Source organism: Papio anubis, chromosome X (assembly GCF_008728515.1).
Source record: "Papio anubis isolate 15944 chromosome X, Panubis1.0, whole genome shotgun sequence".
Taxonomy (NCBI): Eukaryota; Metazoa; Chordata; class Mammalia; order Primates; family Cercopithecidae; genus Papio; species Papio anubis.
The window spans coordinates 25149173-25165856 of NC_044996.1; the positions used below are offsets into that span (position 1 = coordinate 25149173).

The 16684-nt window shown below is 37.9% G+C and overlaps 1 long non-coding RNA gene across 1 annotated transcript; it reads right to left on the reverse strand.

The window, feature by feature from the left end:
* Nucleotides 1–228: 228 nt before the first annotated feature.
* Nucleotides 229–14902, reverse strand: LOC110742123. Its single transcript, XR_002519479.2, has 3 exons — nt 13981–14902; nt 9902–10018; nt 229–604 (listed from the first exon to the last, which is right to left on the reverse strand). It is a non-coding gene; the product is annotated as an uncharacterized LOC110742123 (long non-coding RNA).
* Between the last annotated feature and the right edge of the window lie 1782 nt (nt 14903–16684).

The window sequence follows — 16684 nt, forward strand, 5'->3', positions numbered from 1 at the left end:
TAAAAATACAAAAATTAGCCAGGTGTGGTGGGGTGTGCCTGTAATCCCAGCTACTCAGGAGGCTGAGACAGAAGAATCGCTTGAACCCAGGAGGCGGAGGTTACAGTGAGCCAAGATCATGCCACTGCACTCTAGCGTGGGCAACAAAGAGCGAAACTCCATCTAAAAAAAAAGGATCAAATGTCCACAGAAGTTCCCTCCAAAATGAAGATAAAATGTCTTGAAGAGTTAAGTGAAGAAAGTAGAGTTTGGTTTTCAGTTCAGTTTACTTGCAACATATTAAAAAATTCATTTTGTTAAATGAAACTCATGCTTTTGGTATTTTATTAATATTTTATTATATCACATTTTTTCCCTTAGTTTTCCCAGTGCTTCCTAGGCAACAAAATGACCTTTAAATTATTTCTTCCAGTCCTTTGCATATCAGGAAATGCTTTACTTCTGTGGTTCCATTTGTGCCTTTGCAGAGTGTTTTGGCCATGGAGATTAATAATACTCTCTATTGTAGTATATACTTGGTTCTATTCTGGATCTGCTGATAGTCTTGATCTTTTCAAAATATTCTTATATATTGATTCTTTAATACTAGAGTTCTTTCTCAAACCTGTGAAAGAAATGAGAATACCATGTCAATATAGGATATATTTAAGTAGTGAGAGTTCCATTAGGGTGGAATCCAATGACCAATAGCAACCCAGAAGGCCCCTTGGCCCTCTGTTGGTGCAATGGTTCACTTTACTGAATAGGTTTTTATTTGTCAGCAAGGCTCAAACCCCTTTTTCCCCCCAATTTGACAGCTGTTAGGCATATGAATGTGAGGTGGGTGTTGGAGTAGAGTATATATAATTAAGTTGAGAATTGAGAGTGGGAGGTAATCAAGAGATATGAGCAGAAGGGAGATGTGCCTAATAAGGCAAAGAGGAATATTTGGATATCTGGAAACATTTATTGAAAGCCCTGGAGCCAGGAGAAACTATTTTCTCAATGACAATTTCTTTGAAATATGTAAAGATTATTAGCCACTTTTCTCTGTCTCTCCCAGATCTCCCTAGTTGGGTCTATGGTTTTATCATGATTGTTATAGTCCTGAGTAAATTCTATCAAAGTCAAGGTATTTGTTAATGGTGTCCTCCTGCACCTCCTGAACACACCTAAAAAGTTTTGTGAAGCTTGGAATTAGGTTAGTCATCATTCACAAAATTCTGGTTATACTGTCTAATACTACTATCTAGTTCTCACTTCCCCTAGAATTAGAATTACAACCTGAATCCTGGCTCAAGAGATGTTTTCATTGAATGTCAAGACCATTATCCTGTGATTGCTTTGTTGTCTGTCATAAAGGTATGCTCTCTGAACCCAGAATCTAAAGTTAGGCTCTATGTTGGGTCAGAATCCTTGAGGATTGTGTCTGCTTGGTATCAGTTTATTCCTGCTTCAAAGGACCTGGTGTAGTTTCTATCTAGTGTTGTCCACCTGAGCTATAACAAAAATAAGTGCAGGCAGGGGCTGTAAAATCATCCTGTTTCAGAAAGAGAAACCTTATTTGGAATCAAGTTCATTTTATCTTTGCTTATTTAATTTTGTGTGTGTGTGTGTATCTATCTATCTATCTATCTATCTATCTATCTATCTATCTATCTATTTATCTAGATATTTGGTCCACAGTTTGCTGCATTCAACTCAACTCCCAAAAATGTATATCTCAATCTGTTCTTAAAGCAGGAGACAGGGACAGAAAAAAGTGAGAAGACAGTGTGTATTAACAGAAAGCACATCCTGATTTCTACTTTGTCTTCAGTATACTTTCTGCCAAACTAGAAGTAGAAGGGAACTTCCTCAACCTGATAAAGATCATCTTTGAAAAATCCACAACTAACATTTAATATTATGCTTAATGGTGAAAATAGGATGCTTTACCCTTAAGATCAGGAATAAGACAAGGTAGTCCAATGTCAAACTTTCTATTTGACACTGTATTGGTGGCTCTAGCCAGTGTAATTAGGCAAGGCAAAGAAATAAATAGCATACAGATTGGAAGGAAGGAGTAAAACTATCTCGCCTTGCAGATGATGTAATTTTCTGAATAGAAAATTCTGAGGCATCCACAAAGTCTGTTGGAAATATTAAACAAGTTCAGCAAGGTTGCAGGATACAAGGTTAATATAAAAAAATAATTATATTTCTAAGCACCAACAGTAAATAATACAAAAATGAAATTAAGAAAACAGTTCAATTTACAATAGAATGAAAGAGAATAAAACACTTACAAATAAATCTAACAAAAGAAGTGAAAAATTTGCACACTAAAAACTACAAACCGTCATTAAAAGAAATTAAAGTAGACCTAAATAAATGGATAAACATCCTATGTTCATGGATCAGAAGACTTAATATTGTTAAAATGGCAATACCCTCCAAACTGATTGATAGATACAATGTGATCCCTAAAAAATCCCAGATGGCTTCTTTGCAGTAGTTGACAAGCTGATCATTAACTTCATATAAAAATTCAAGAGACCCACAATAGCAAACATAACCTTGAAGAAGAACAAAGTTGAAGGATTCACATTTTCTGATATCAAAACTAAGCACAAGGCTATAGTAATCAAGACAGTGTCATATTGGCAAAGGGATAGACATATGGGTTAGTGGAATAGAATTGAGAGTCCAGAAATAAACCCACACATTTATGGTCAATTGATATTCAACAAGGATGCCAAGAGAATTTAATAGGGAAAATAACATTATTTTTAAAATTCAAGAGACCCACAATAGCAAAAATAACCTTGAAAAAGAAGAAAGTTGAAGGACTCACATTTTCTGATATCAAAACTCAGCACAAGGCTGTAGTAATCAAGACAGTGTGATATTGGCAAAGGGATAGACATATGGGTTAGTGGAATAGAATTGAGAGTCCAGAAATAAACCCACACATTTATGGTCAATTGATATTCAACAAGGGTGCCAAGAGAATTTAATAGGGAAAATAACATTATTTTTAAAAATGGTGCTGACACAACTGGATATCCTCATGCAAAAGAGTGAAGTTGTTTCCCTCCCAAACACCATATGCAAATATTAACTCAAAATGAATTAAATACCTAAACTTAACACTTAAAACTATAAGTATTTATGAGAAAACATAAGGGCAAATCTTCATGACCTTGGGTTAGGCAGTGGTTTTTTAGATATGACAACAAAAGCAAAGGCAACCGAGAGAGAGAGAGAGAAAGAGAAGGAGAGAGAGAGAAATTGTACTTCATTGAAATTTAAAAAAAAATTTTTGTGCGTCAAGAGCACCATCAAGAAAGTGAAAGAACAACCCATGGAATGGAAGAAGATATTTGCAAATCATATATCCGATAAGGGATTTGTATACTGAATACATAAGTACTCTTACTGTTCAACAATAAAAAAATGAATAATCCAGTTTAAAAATTGGCAATGAATTTGAATAAACATTTCCCCAAAGAAGATATATAAATGTCTAAGAAGCACATGAAAAGATGCTCAACATCATTAGCAGTCAAAGTAATGCAATGTAAGACCACAATGAGAAATTGCTTCATGTCCACTAGGTGGCTACAGTAGAAGAGGCAGATACTAACAAGTGTTGGCGAGGATTTGAAGACATTGGAATTCTCAATCATTCCAGGGTAGGAATGTGAAATGGTGCAGCTGTTTTGGAAAACAGCTTGAAAGTTCCTCAAAAAGTTAAACGTAGCGTTACCCTATGACCCAGAAATTCCACTCCTAGGTGTATGCCCAAGATAAATGCAAGTCCATGTCCACACAAAAACATGTACATGAATGTTCGTAGCAGCATTAGTCATAATAGCCACAAAACTGGAAACAATTCAAACGTCCAACAATGAATGGATAGATAAAATGTGCTATATGTATACAGTGGAATATTGTTTGGCCGTAGAAAAACATGATGAATGTTAAAACATGGATGAACCTTGAAAACTTATGCAAAATGAAAGAAGCTAAACACAAAAGGCTACATATTGTATGATTATATGTATATAAAATGTGCAGAGCATAAATTTACAGAAAGAGAGATTATTGTTTTCTAGGGTCTGGGAGGAGTAAAGAGGTGGGGAGTAACTGCTAATGAGTATGGAATTCTTTTGTAGGGGGTAATAAAAATGTTCTGGAATTAGACAGCAGTAATGCTTTCACAATCTTGTGCAAAAACACTAACGCATACACTTAAAATGGTGAATCTGGCCAAGTGTGGTGGCTCACGCCTGTAATCCCAGCACTTTGGGAGGCTGAGGTGGGCGGATCACTTGAACCCAGGAGTTTGAGATCAGCCCGGCCAACATGGCAAAACCCTGTCTCTACTAAAAATACAAAAAATTAGCCAGGCGTTGTGGTGGGATCCTGTAATCCCAGATACTCAGGATGCTGAGGCAGGGGTATCACTTGAACCCTGGAGATGGAGTTTGCAGTGAGCTGAGATCATGCCACTGCACTCCAACCTGGGAGACAGAGACTCTGTCTCAAAAAAAAAAAAAAAAAAAAAGATTAAAAGGTGAATTTTATGGTAGTGAATTATATCTCAATAAAAGTGATTTAAAAGTATATCGCCTTATCTGTGAGATCTTAGGCAAGTCACTCAAGCTTTCTTTATCTTGGTTTCTTCTTTTGTTAAATAAAGGAGAAAACAATTCCTGCCCTTTCTACCATGCAAGGGTAGGATGAAGATCAACTGTGATAAAATTTGTAAAGCATAAAAGGCTTTACAAATTCAAAGGCTTGTTTATTGTATGTTTCTAATTTGTCTCCATTGCTTGTGGGTGGGTACGTGTCTGTCACCTGCCACTACTAAATCTGGAAGATCTGTGTGTAGTTAGGTTTGGGATTATGAGGCTTAAAAAGCCAACCATTTCATTTTCTTATTATGCCTTGTTCCCTCACCCCTCCACCCCCAAGTTTTTACACATACACATTTCCAGCTCAGTAATAAGGAAAGTCCTGTTTTCTTCCTTCCCAAAGGGGAAATGCAAGAAATTGCATTAAAATGCATGGCAAGCTTTTAAGAAACTTGATTTTAGGATGGAAAAAATAAATGCAGCCCACAGTTGAAAGCACAACAGGGGGGCCAGCAAAGTGGCTACGTGACTAATCTCCCTTTTTGTGTTAGAGCCTCACTTTTTCATACTGTTCAAGTGGTTTTAGATCAAATAATGGGCAATAAACCCTTCCAAATTGTTGTATTGTTAATTCTGCCTTTCTGATCGAAGCCAGTAGGCTGGGATGTGGGTGGAACCTGGCACTCCTAACAGAAGCACAGTCAAATGTAGTTGAAAGATGTGTCTATAAGCACATATAGACACATGCAAACTTGTGCACATGTGTCTTCCTTTATTTTATTTGATTGTGCCATTTGTGTATAACTCCTCAGGGTATAAATCAGTTTAACATTAATTAAAATGTATGAAGCCTCATAAAATGGTATTAAAATGCCAGGCTTCAGTTGCCACCCCTTTAGAAAAGGTCTATAAAAACGATAAATCTTGCCCTGCTCATCTTTTTCACCCTGTCTTTTTTATATTCATTCATACATACACAGATCTCACAAACCCCTTTTCTGCTGCACTTTGCTTGAGTCTCTACAATAGCTCCCTGTTGCCCTCTGGGTCACTCTGAGTGCTTCAGACTGGTTTTTATAGCCTGCAATAAACTGATCCTACCTTGGCTTCCCAAGCCTGCCTCCTTTTGCTCCCCAGCAAAGATCCTCCACTTCGGGTCTGCATCCTCACTGCTTCCTGCCCACTCTATGCTTATTCTTCCCTTCCTACTCCTCATGGCTTATCTGTAGCTTTCCAATTTTTTTCTAAATTTTTCTTCTTTTGCCTTTATGAAGGCCCTTGGTAATACTTTAGCTCATAATAATCTCTGTTTTCACTGAGCTCTGATAGCACCTAAAGTCTCTGACAAATCTTCTTAACTACGGTGTTGCAATACTAGTTATGAAATGTGTTTTAATTTGGTACAGATAATTATATATATTATTTAAGTGGCTATCACATGTATATATATACACACGGGTATATATGTGTGTGTATGTATATCGCATATATACACATGTATATATATACACACGTATATACACTCATATACACACACATAAAGTGCTGGAATACACACGTGTGTGTGTATATATATATGTGTGATAGCCACTTAAATTATATATATTCAAGTTGATTAGTCCTATAATAGACAAGTCTTTCAATCACCCATATTCAGATAGGTGTGATATCTTGGGTAGGGGAGAAAGGCTGAGATTATTAGAATTCTGGATACTATTGTAGGATTATCTTAAGCATGTGAAGATTCATTCATACATTTATTCAATAAATATTTACTGAGTACCTACACTGTTTCAAGTATAGGAAACATTATTCATTATATGTGTTGTAGTGGGGAACAAGGTTGAGAACTGCCGTCTTATACCACACAATTTAGCCCCGACTATATATTGTCGGATATTTCTCCCTAATTTTTCCTTGGGGTTAAGTTTTGTTTCACCAGCCCCAGCTGAGGAATTTTGAAGTCAGTGAAGACTATTTTAACCCTCTGTAGCAACTAGTACAACAATGGCACATTGTGGATGCTTAATAAGAATCAGTGATTGATTAAAATATTGTTCATGAGAAACAAAGATTTTGGGAAAATTGAAGCACACATGAGAAGTCAGAAAAGCTCATATTCATATCTGTCCGCTTAAAATTATATGCTATTAAGTTGTCATCATCTCAGGCTTTGTTTATTTCATTTTTTCATCCTCTACCTGAAATTACACTAATTAATGAATGGATTGTAAGTCTGGATGTTCTAGGGTGTTTGATTATTTACTTTTTTATGCATCTAAAATTTGATAGCTTAAGAATTTAAAATATATATTTAGAAAATAGAATGAATGTAGGCAGGAAAGGGATTTTAAAATAACGTGTATAATTTGCTAGTAATTGGAATTGGATTACAAAATAGAATCAGAGAGTTTCAGAGCTAGAAGGGACTTTAACAAAAATCTAGTCCAAACCACTTATTTTACAGATGAGGAAATTGAGGTCCAGTCAGGGTAAGGACTTTGTCAAGGTCACACAATCTGAGAAAACAAATGAATGTTCTCAGTTATCTGGATGCACATGTACTGCTCCAGTACCCTGGTTTTATTTGTTAAGAATGGCAGAAGCATAGAAAGGTAAAATGAATATATGTCTATTACCTGGGAAATAGCCTGCAAAATGACAAAGCTGACACACTCATTGACATAGTAAATTGTAAGTGGCTTAAAGAAATTTGTTAACAATTTTTCCAGCCAAATGGTGCAAAATGAGGAAAGACAATAAATAATCCTGAAATGATCAATGTCGTGATGGTCTCCTGAAAAGGACAAGGACTAACTAATCCCATGCTCCTCACTTAATTACACTTAATCATAATTGTTTCCTAAACTTCCAGCATGATTTCAGAATACACGAACAAGGAAGTGTTTAAAATAAGAAAGTATGCCATTCTAGGCCAGGCATGGTGGCTCACACCTGTAATCCCAGCACTTTGGGAGGCCCAGGCGGGCAGATTACTTGGATCCAGGAGTTTTAAGACCAGACTGGCCAACATGGTAAAACCCCATCTCTACTAAAAATAAAAAAAAGTAGCCAGGCATGGTGGTGGGGGGCTGTAATCCTAGCTACTTGGGAGGCTGAGGCAGGAAGGATTGCTTGAATCCAGGAGGTGGAGGTTGCAGTGATTGCAGTGAGTCAAGATTCTGCCACTGCGCTCCGGCCTGGGCGACAGAGCAAGACTCTGTAAGTATGCCATTCTTATGGTTTTCAGCATAGTTCTATTTCAGCTCTTTTTTTTTTTTTTACATCATCCCTTCAAACTTCAGCACAAAAGTATTCTTGTCGTCATTATCTGGTTGATAATTATTTATCTTTTTACTTATAGCCTATCTTCCACATATATATTGTACTGTACAATTTCGCTACAACAATGTTTACTAAAGAGTAGCTTTTAGTGTTAAGTGAACTAGAATTGTTCCTTATTTTAATTTTTTTTTTTTTTTTTTTTTTTTTGAGACAGAGTCTCTCTCTGTCACCCAGGCCGGAGTGTAGTGGCATGATCTCGGCTCACTGCAACCTCTGCCTCCCAGGTTCAAGCAATTCTCCTGCCTCAGTCTCCCGAGTAGCTGGGACTACAGGTGTACATCACCACGGCAGGTTAATTTTTGTATTTTTAGTAGAGACGGGGTTTCACCATGTTGGCCATGCTGATCTCAAACTCCTGACCTCATGAGCCACCTGCCTCGGCCTCCCAAAGTGCTGGAATTACAGGCGTGAGCCACCGCACCCGGCCTTCCGTATTTTAATATTTTGTGATTACATACATGAATCATATTATTTAGTAGAAAATCTGTTACCAACGGGCTCTCCCTTTGAGGTGCTTATGCTCATCAGAGAAACTTTCAGAGCTGGAATGGACCTTAGAGAATCCCCAGTGCACCATTTCCTTGAGCGTCAGGGTGCGCTCCTTGGAATACTATCTCTGGACTATGACCAGTGAAAAGGAGTTACTTGATCAATTAAGTTTTGGAGACACATAGCATAGTCTATTTCCTTCAGAGAGGTTTCCAATCTAAGTGAGTACACTTTAGGGCTCTGAGAAGCATTGTAATAAGAAACCTGCTTAATTCCATCCAATGTTAACCCTCATCTTTGCATAACACTAATATTCTAGCAAACAAGATTTTTGATGAATACACTTTGGGAGATAAACTGATTTAGGCAATCTCCCTTTTTACTGATTAGAAAACCAAGGATTTGTGAGGGAAAGTGACTTACCCAGGGTTGCTAGCTCCTTTGTAGCAGAGCTGCGATTATATGTCAATTTTTGTTGCTGGGTGCAATACACTTTGGAGGGTATAATTAGTGAAGTGTATGATATTGAGGATAACAGGACAAAGTGTTAGTGCATTTCTATTCTACCCCCTTTACTTCCCTTTTTATTTGCCACAGATTGCTTTCTCATGACATTTTTCTCTAAAGCAGTTACAATGAAATCTATCATATAATGCCTTTTGGTTCTTTAACTTTTCTCATCAATGTTATAGGTAATAAACTCTGATATGCCTCATGGTTATGTAATTTCCCTAATTCTTCATGTGGCTAGATACTTCTCACCCTTCAGATCTCAGCCTAAATGCTACCTCTTCAGTGAGACCTCCTCTAACCACTATAAGTTATCCTTTCCCCTCCCATACCAGTATTCTCAATTGCAGCCCTACGTTCCTTTCGTTTATGGCACTGCACAGTTGTATCTCAGCTGTTTTACTCACCATGTGCCCTCAACACAATGCCTGACCCATAGTTGATGCTCAATAAAAGTATTTAGTGAATAAATGAATGAGTAAAACAAGGAAACAAAACTCCCTGTTGACAGTTTCCAATAGATAAAAATGCCTCCCTTTACCTTCCTAGAACCCCTGAATTCTTTATAACTTTTGGTTGGTTGGAGGATTCACTGGGTAATTTGTGGGATTCCTGATCCATCAATGTGACAAAAATTGCCTGCATATTCTACCCCTGGACCCATTTCTCCGCGAGTCAAATAATACCATTTATCTCCTCCATTAAATGAAGGATATGATACAATATCCCCAAAAAGAGCATTTTAGGATTTCCAGAAGTTTAGTGGGGAGATTTAGTGGAAACATTTGCCACAAAGGTAACAGACAAAAGACAGGCCTCCAGCACAGAATTAAGAGATACTTTGATCGATACGGTAGATTAGGTTATTATTCAAAAACATCCTCTTCCTCCTCTCAACCCCAGAGGATAAGTACATCTTCCAGTCCCTTGACTTTGAACACAACCATGTGACTTACCTTGGCCAATGGGATAATAACAGATGTGATGTAAGCAGAGACATGAAATATGCTTGTGTAGTTGAGCTTGGTCTCTTGTGTCTCTGCTATCTCCATAAGAAGAGCTGCATCTTCAGCCTGGGATCCAGAATAAATATATGTAAGCAGATTTTAGCTTGTCCTTTAACAAGGAGCTAAGCCCAGATGGACATGCAGCCTGAAATAGAACTGCTGGCCAAGCCAAACCCAGCCTAGATCAGCCAACCTCTTGCCAATCTGCAGATTAATGAATGACAATGAAAGATGTTCTTTAAAACACTGAGTTTGAGGTGGTTTTAATTTTTTTTTCTTTACTAGCAATAGCTGACTGATACAATTTACTTCTGTTCAATCACCCTAATTTTACCAGGGTGTTTCAGGTATTTTGGGGTACTTCATTATGATCTCTTTGAGAAAACACTTGCCAATGTCTTTCTAGTCTATGGAGAGACCCACTTTTGCTGTATGTTTTGATAAGACAGCTTATCAATTTAGTTGATGCCCAGGATTAGAGAGGTGGGATGGAACTAAACTGATTTTTTTTTTTTTTTTTTTTTTTGACAGAGTCTCACTCTGTCGCCCAGGTTGGAATATAGTGGCATGATCTTGGCTCACAGCAACCTCTGCCTCCCGGGTTCAAGCAATTCTCATGCCTCAGCCTCCTGAGTAGCTGGGATTACAGGCACGTGCCACCATGTCCAGCTAATTTTTGTATTTTTAGTAGAGAAAGGGTTTCACCATGTTGGCCAGGCTGGTATTGAACTCCTGAGCTCAAGCGATCTTCCTGCCTTGGCCTCCCAAAGTGCTGGGATTACAGGCATGAGTCACCGTGCCCGGCCTAAATTGATCTTGATAAGAAAGGGGAAGAAAGTTGAATGAAGATGGGAACAAGAAAGGAAGAAACTGGCAAATTGGCAGCTAGTTGTTGAAGAGGAACTTTGGGAGATAAATGCCTTCTGAGGATTTTGATTAGTTGTTTGCTGTTTAATGTTAACTTTTTCCTCCTCCTCACTACACAATCGTTAGTACGATTTACATTGTCCACTGCTGCTTTATAGAGTGTTTATCTTTTAATGTCATGTAGTTTGGATTTGTGGTTGACATGGCAGTTCCATAGGCTATCCAAAGGCCTAGGTTTTTAACACCTAGGTTATAACTGTCAAACTATGAAAGCATTGGGGTGTATCTATACAATCCAGGAAGAGGGACCACTCGAGTATAGAAAATGGTTCTTCACAAACTAACGACAACATCGTAAGTGCTAAGTGCTCACAGGTGTTCATTGTTTTCCTTCCACTGACCACTTTTCCTCTCTCTTTTCTCTCTTCTGCCCAGATTTGGGTTAGTATTTGAGAGACACCATGAAGACTCCTCCTGCTCTTAACTAAATATTAACCACTGGTCTGTCCTTGTGCCTGAAACTCCAATATTAGAGGTTTATTCATTTGGATTCAGGCATAATGTGCTCTAAAATACAATTAATTAGTATATAGTGGGCACTTGATAAACATTTGCTTACTGAATAAACACTTTAGTAAGAATTTGCTTATAAGAGAAGTGCATTAGATGGGCATTTTTTTATGGGGATAGAACACAATAGAATTATTTTATTTTGTTTTATTTCGTTTTGGATTATGAAATTAGTTGGGCATGGTAGCTCCTGCCTATAGTCCCAGCACTTTGGGAGACTGAGGCAGGAAGATCGCTTGAGCTCAGGAGTTTAAGACCAGCCTGGGCAACATAGTGAGACCCTGTCTCTACAAAATTATTTTAAACATTAGCTGGGCATGGTGGTACATGCCTGTAGTTCCAGCTACTGGGGAGGCTAAGGCAAGAGGATCGCCTGAACCCAGGAGGTTAAGGCTGCAGTAAGCCATGATCTCACCACTGTACTCCAGCCTGGGTGACAGAATGAGACCCTGTCTCAAAAAACAAAACAAAACAAAAAAGGGATTATAAACTATTTCAACCAGGTGTGGTGGCTCGAACCTGTAATCCCAGCACTTTGGGAGGCCAAGGCGGGTGGATCACTTGAGCTCAGCAGTTTAAGACCAGCCTGGGTAACATAGTGAGACCATCTCTCTACAAAAAATAAAAAAAAAACTGCTGATCTGTGGTGGGGGAGTGCTCAAGCCAGGGAGGTCAAGGCTACAGTGAGCCATGATTGTGTCACTGCACTCTAGCCTGGGTGACAGAGGGAGACCTTGTCTCAAAATAAAAAGAAAAAAAAGAAAGAAAGAAAATGAAACATTTCAAACAGAAAAGTATAAAGAGTAACTTAATGAGCACCCATGATCCATAACCCAAAGTTAATAAAGCTAATGTCTTGCATTTTTGTAAAAAAATAAACCGTTAGAGAGTTGTAGCCCCCCTTGTACTCTACCCTTCACAGATTACATTGTTCTCCTCTTTCTCCTTAGGGGTAACCTATATCTTGTAGTTGATGTGTGTGCTTCCTATGCATGTTAGTGTATTTAAAACCACATATGAACATATACTATATCATATTACGACGTAATATATGTAAATATATATGCAGACAATATATAATATTATTGTTGTTTTTGAAGTTTATATATCATTGTTGATTCCCACATATCTAGATCCTTCATTTTACTTGCTGTCTTGTCTTACACTATATGACTATTAAACAATGTACTTAGTTCTCTTTTCATGAATGCTTAGATTGTCTCCTATTACAATACTGTGCAACATCCTTGAATATGCTACTTATTCATGTGTGCAAAAGTTTTCTAATATAAATAACTACAAGTGGAACTACTGGGCCTTAGGGAAGGTACATCTTCAAATACACTAAGTACTGCCAAATTGCACTCCCATGTCTTGTCCCTAAGTATATTTCCACAGCTAGTGTATGAAATTCCTCTTTTCTCTGTTTTCTTGACAGTGTTCTGCATTGTCAGTCTTCGTATTTTGCCAGAGATAGAAATGGTACCTTGCTGTTTTAATGTGTATTATCTTGATAAGTATTGATATTGACCATATTCTCATATTTGTATTGGGAATTGGTATTTCCTCTTTTGTGAAATGCCTGTTGAAGTCTTTTACCCATTTTCCTATTATTTCTCTTGTAGATTTGTAGAAATTCATATATATTCTGGATCTCTACTTTTTGTCAGGCATATACAATGTAAATCCAATCAAAAGTTTGTTTTTTATTGTGTTTATGATGTATTTTGTAGTACAAAAGTTTTAAGTTTTCATGTAGTGAAACCTATCGATTTTTAAATTTATAGCTTATGTGTTTGAGTTTTAAGGAAGCCTAAGCATACTGAATACCTGAGAGAAAAGAGGACTAAATGGGCAAATGATGGAGAATGGAAACAAACTTCCCCTTCATTCTCCTTTTTCTCTCTTTCTTCTCCCATCATCTCTCCCCTTTTCTCCATCCTGAAATTAATGCCTCTATCAGAAAAATGAGGCTGCTTTCTGCTGTGATTTGTTCAATTTTACATCAAGATGTCTTTGGCTCTGGTCTGCTGGGCTGCTTTCTTCAATATCTTCTCATCTATTTCATATCACTAATAAATGGCAGTGGAGACAAGTGGTTTGTGACTTTAGGGATAAAAATGAATAAATACACCTCAGAATTGAAATAATTGTGCCCAATGAGCTACTTCATATAATAAATAAGTAACAAGCAACAGATCTCATTTGGCGAATCTCTATTGTTTTTTAGTGAAGGAAGACTTTTTAAACAATCATTTTCTAAACCTTTATTACTTTAAATCACTACTGCAGCAACACAGTGCCATCTCCATCAACCTCTTCACAATCTAATCAAAATAATTGTAACTTGGGCAGGGGATCAGTGGAGGACTACGAAAACAGAAGAGCAATGTTGCAGCAAGCTTTTTCAGACTCCCACTAATTCTTCCTCATTGCCTCCACCCTCCACCACACATTGCAGCCTGAATTATTTAGTTACTGAAATCAATCCATTTTTCTCTGTTCAGCGGTTGGACAATAAAAGTAAGATTTACTGCAGCAAGTGAATAATAAAAAACGAATTAGCTGAAAACAAACAAAAAGCTGCTTACGTGGCAATCTTCTGTGTTAATCAAAACCTCGAGGACAGGTCGAGTGGATCAATAGTTGACTACAAGATGAAAAGAAGCAAAGCTTCCATGAGGGTGGGAGAAGAGGGAGATCTGGGGGTAAAAAAAGAAAAGCCTGAGGGCTGGGTTCATCAAAAGTGGCCAATGACAGTTTCATCAGTCCTTTGGTGGGCCCTGGATGTTTGAGAAATGACAGTGTTTTCTATGCACACATCAAAGTTCAGCTTGATTGTCTCATATGGGGAAGAAGGCCATCTGTCAGTATTCTCCAAATAATCTACATAATTGACTTTCAAACAAGCCTGAAAGAAACGAGCATTTATCACCCTAATTGTGGCAGGCATTGTGCGTGTCACTGCCATTTTATCAAGATAATGGTAAAAGGCGCCCGGGTTTCTTCTCTCCTGTCTTCTTCCAGATTTCTTTCAATTTGTATATTTAGTTACATTCTCCTTTGAGACCAAATTCAGAAAAATGTGAGATAGGCTGACTGGACCTGGAGCAGGGGGAAATTTTGCTTGCCTTTTGACAAGCCCTGGATTCAGCCACCAGCCACCTGCCACCCTCCACCCTGCTCCTAGGGACTCAGCACTGTCTTAGTTAGTAGAAGAGAAACACCAAAAATTTCTGTACAAGGATGGACTCCTGAGAAGCTCAATTCTGTAAACCTGGATCCCTTAAGTAGAAAAAGCAGGGCTTGAACTTCTCTTCAGGTTTTGGTGATGGGACAAGGAAGAGACATCCTCAGAATTAACTTCTCTTGAGCTTCCAGCCCAAGCAAAATGGGCTAACTGGACCCCAGCACAAAGTGGAATATGTTAAGCGATGATGTCCTCGTTCCTGTAGATCCAGGGTGGGACTGAGGGGGGTGCTGAGATTATCATGAAGTCCTCTCTTCTTCTTCTTCTTCTTCTTCTTCTTCTTTTTTTTTTTTTTTTTTAACACAATTACGGTCAAAACTAGAAGAGATCCTCTCTTCTACAAATGAATCTAGCAACTCATATCTGTAGGAAATTGCTGCTCTACAAAACATATGTTTAAAAACGCATGTTAACTCTAGGATCTTCCCACAAATTCAAGATCTGGGACAATTCTGCCTTGAACAGACTTTTGTAATTTTCAAGGCAAAGGCCACAGAACTTTCCAAATTCTGTGAACTGTGCTTCTTCATCAGGCTAGCTTTAGACATCCCCATCTTTCCTGTGTGTACATTGGGACAATAAAGACCTAGCATTGCCCAAAATGTGGCAGGTAGGAGCAGAGAGCAAATTGCTAAACTGGGGTTAAGTCGAAACATATCTTTTAGAGGATTGTAGCCACAGAAGAAACGGAAGTATGTTTAGGTTTCCCAAGAATGTTTGAAAATGTGTGTTTGTCTGTCAGTAGCCAGATTTCTCTATGGATAGGTAAGTTAATCAGTAATCCATTAAAGGGGTGGTAGAAAGTGAGGTAAGGCTCTTGTTAACGAATAAGCCATTGAGAACAAAAATATGAATGAAAACATTAGTCACATATCTGAGAATCATTCTCCTTCCTTGTAATCTTGAACCAGTTTTTGGTCGTAGGTATGGTGTACATATTTGAGCATATACACATAATAGCTCTCTATAAACATGACAATTTTCCAGTGTTGAAAGAGGGAAATATATAAGGCTTGAGTCATGGATATAAGACATTCTTTTTTACTTGTCCAGTTAAACTCCACTACTGAACTGTCTTTTCTGCTCTGTTTTCTCTCTGGTGCACACAGCATGTGGCGTTCTGTATTCTGACTAAAGAGTGGGCTACAACAGCAGCATCTGGGCTGAATGGGGCAGGGAAAGTCCAACTGGTGCAACCAGTTATGATAGGCAGTGGAATTCAGCGATCTAGTAAGGAAATGAAGGTAAAACAAAAGCTGGGATAGGGAGGCAGATACATTTGTTTCCCTTGGCATGGCTGTCTCTATGCTGTAGTTCTCACCCAGTATGTTATGGTACAGTGGTATCCTTGAAGCCTTCCCAGTTCCATGATGAAATTTTAATCATTATGTAGATTGTATTTATGCCACAATTGAGAGATCCTTCTTTGAGAGTGATGTGTGCTGCATGAAAGTAGAGCCATGTACAGCCTGCTTGAGGAAGACATAATAGGCATAACATGTCAGCCTGGCATCAAGGAAAAATTGTGTGTGTGTGTTTTGAAACATAGGAAATTTTTTCTTGTGGAAAAAACAGTTTGACTCGAATCACTTAGGGTCGAAGGGCAGTCAAAGGAATATGTAACTATATGTATTTTTATAAACACAGTGTGATACTGAAATACTGTAGTGGGGATTGTATTGTATTTATTGATCACTTGTTTAATGGTGTTGTGAGTCTTTTAATCTCTTCAAGTGTGCTGCCCCGAATGAATGCTAGTTTGTCAGCCCAGATGCAAAAGAGTAAATACTATATGATTCCTTACATATGATGTTCAAGAATGGGCAAAAACCAATCCATAGTGATAGAGGAATTCACAACAGTGATTGTATGTGTACCTGGAAAGGACTGAAAAGAGACAATAGGAACTTTCTGGAGTGGTAGGAGTAGACTACAACTTGTTCCGAGCGGTAGTTACAGGGGTGTGTACATTTGTCATAACTCACCTAACTGGAAACCTAAAATCTGTGCATGCTATAGTATGTTAATGATCTGTCAATAAAAAC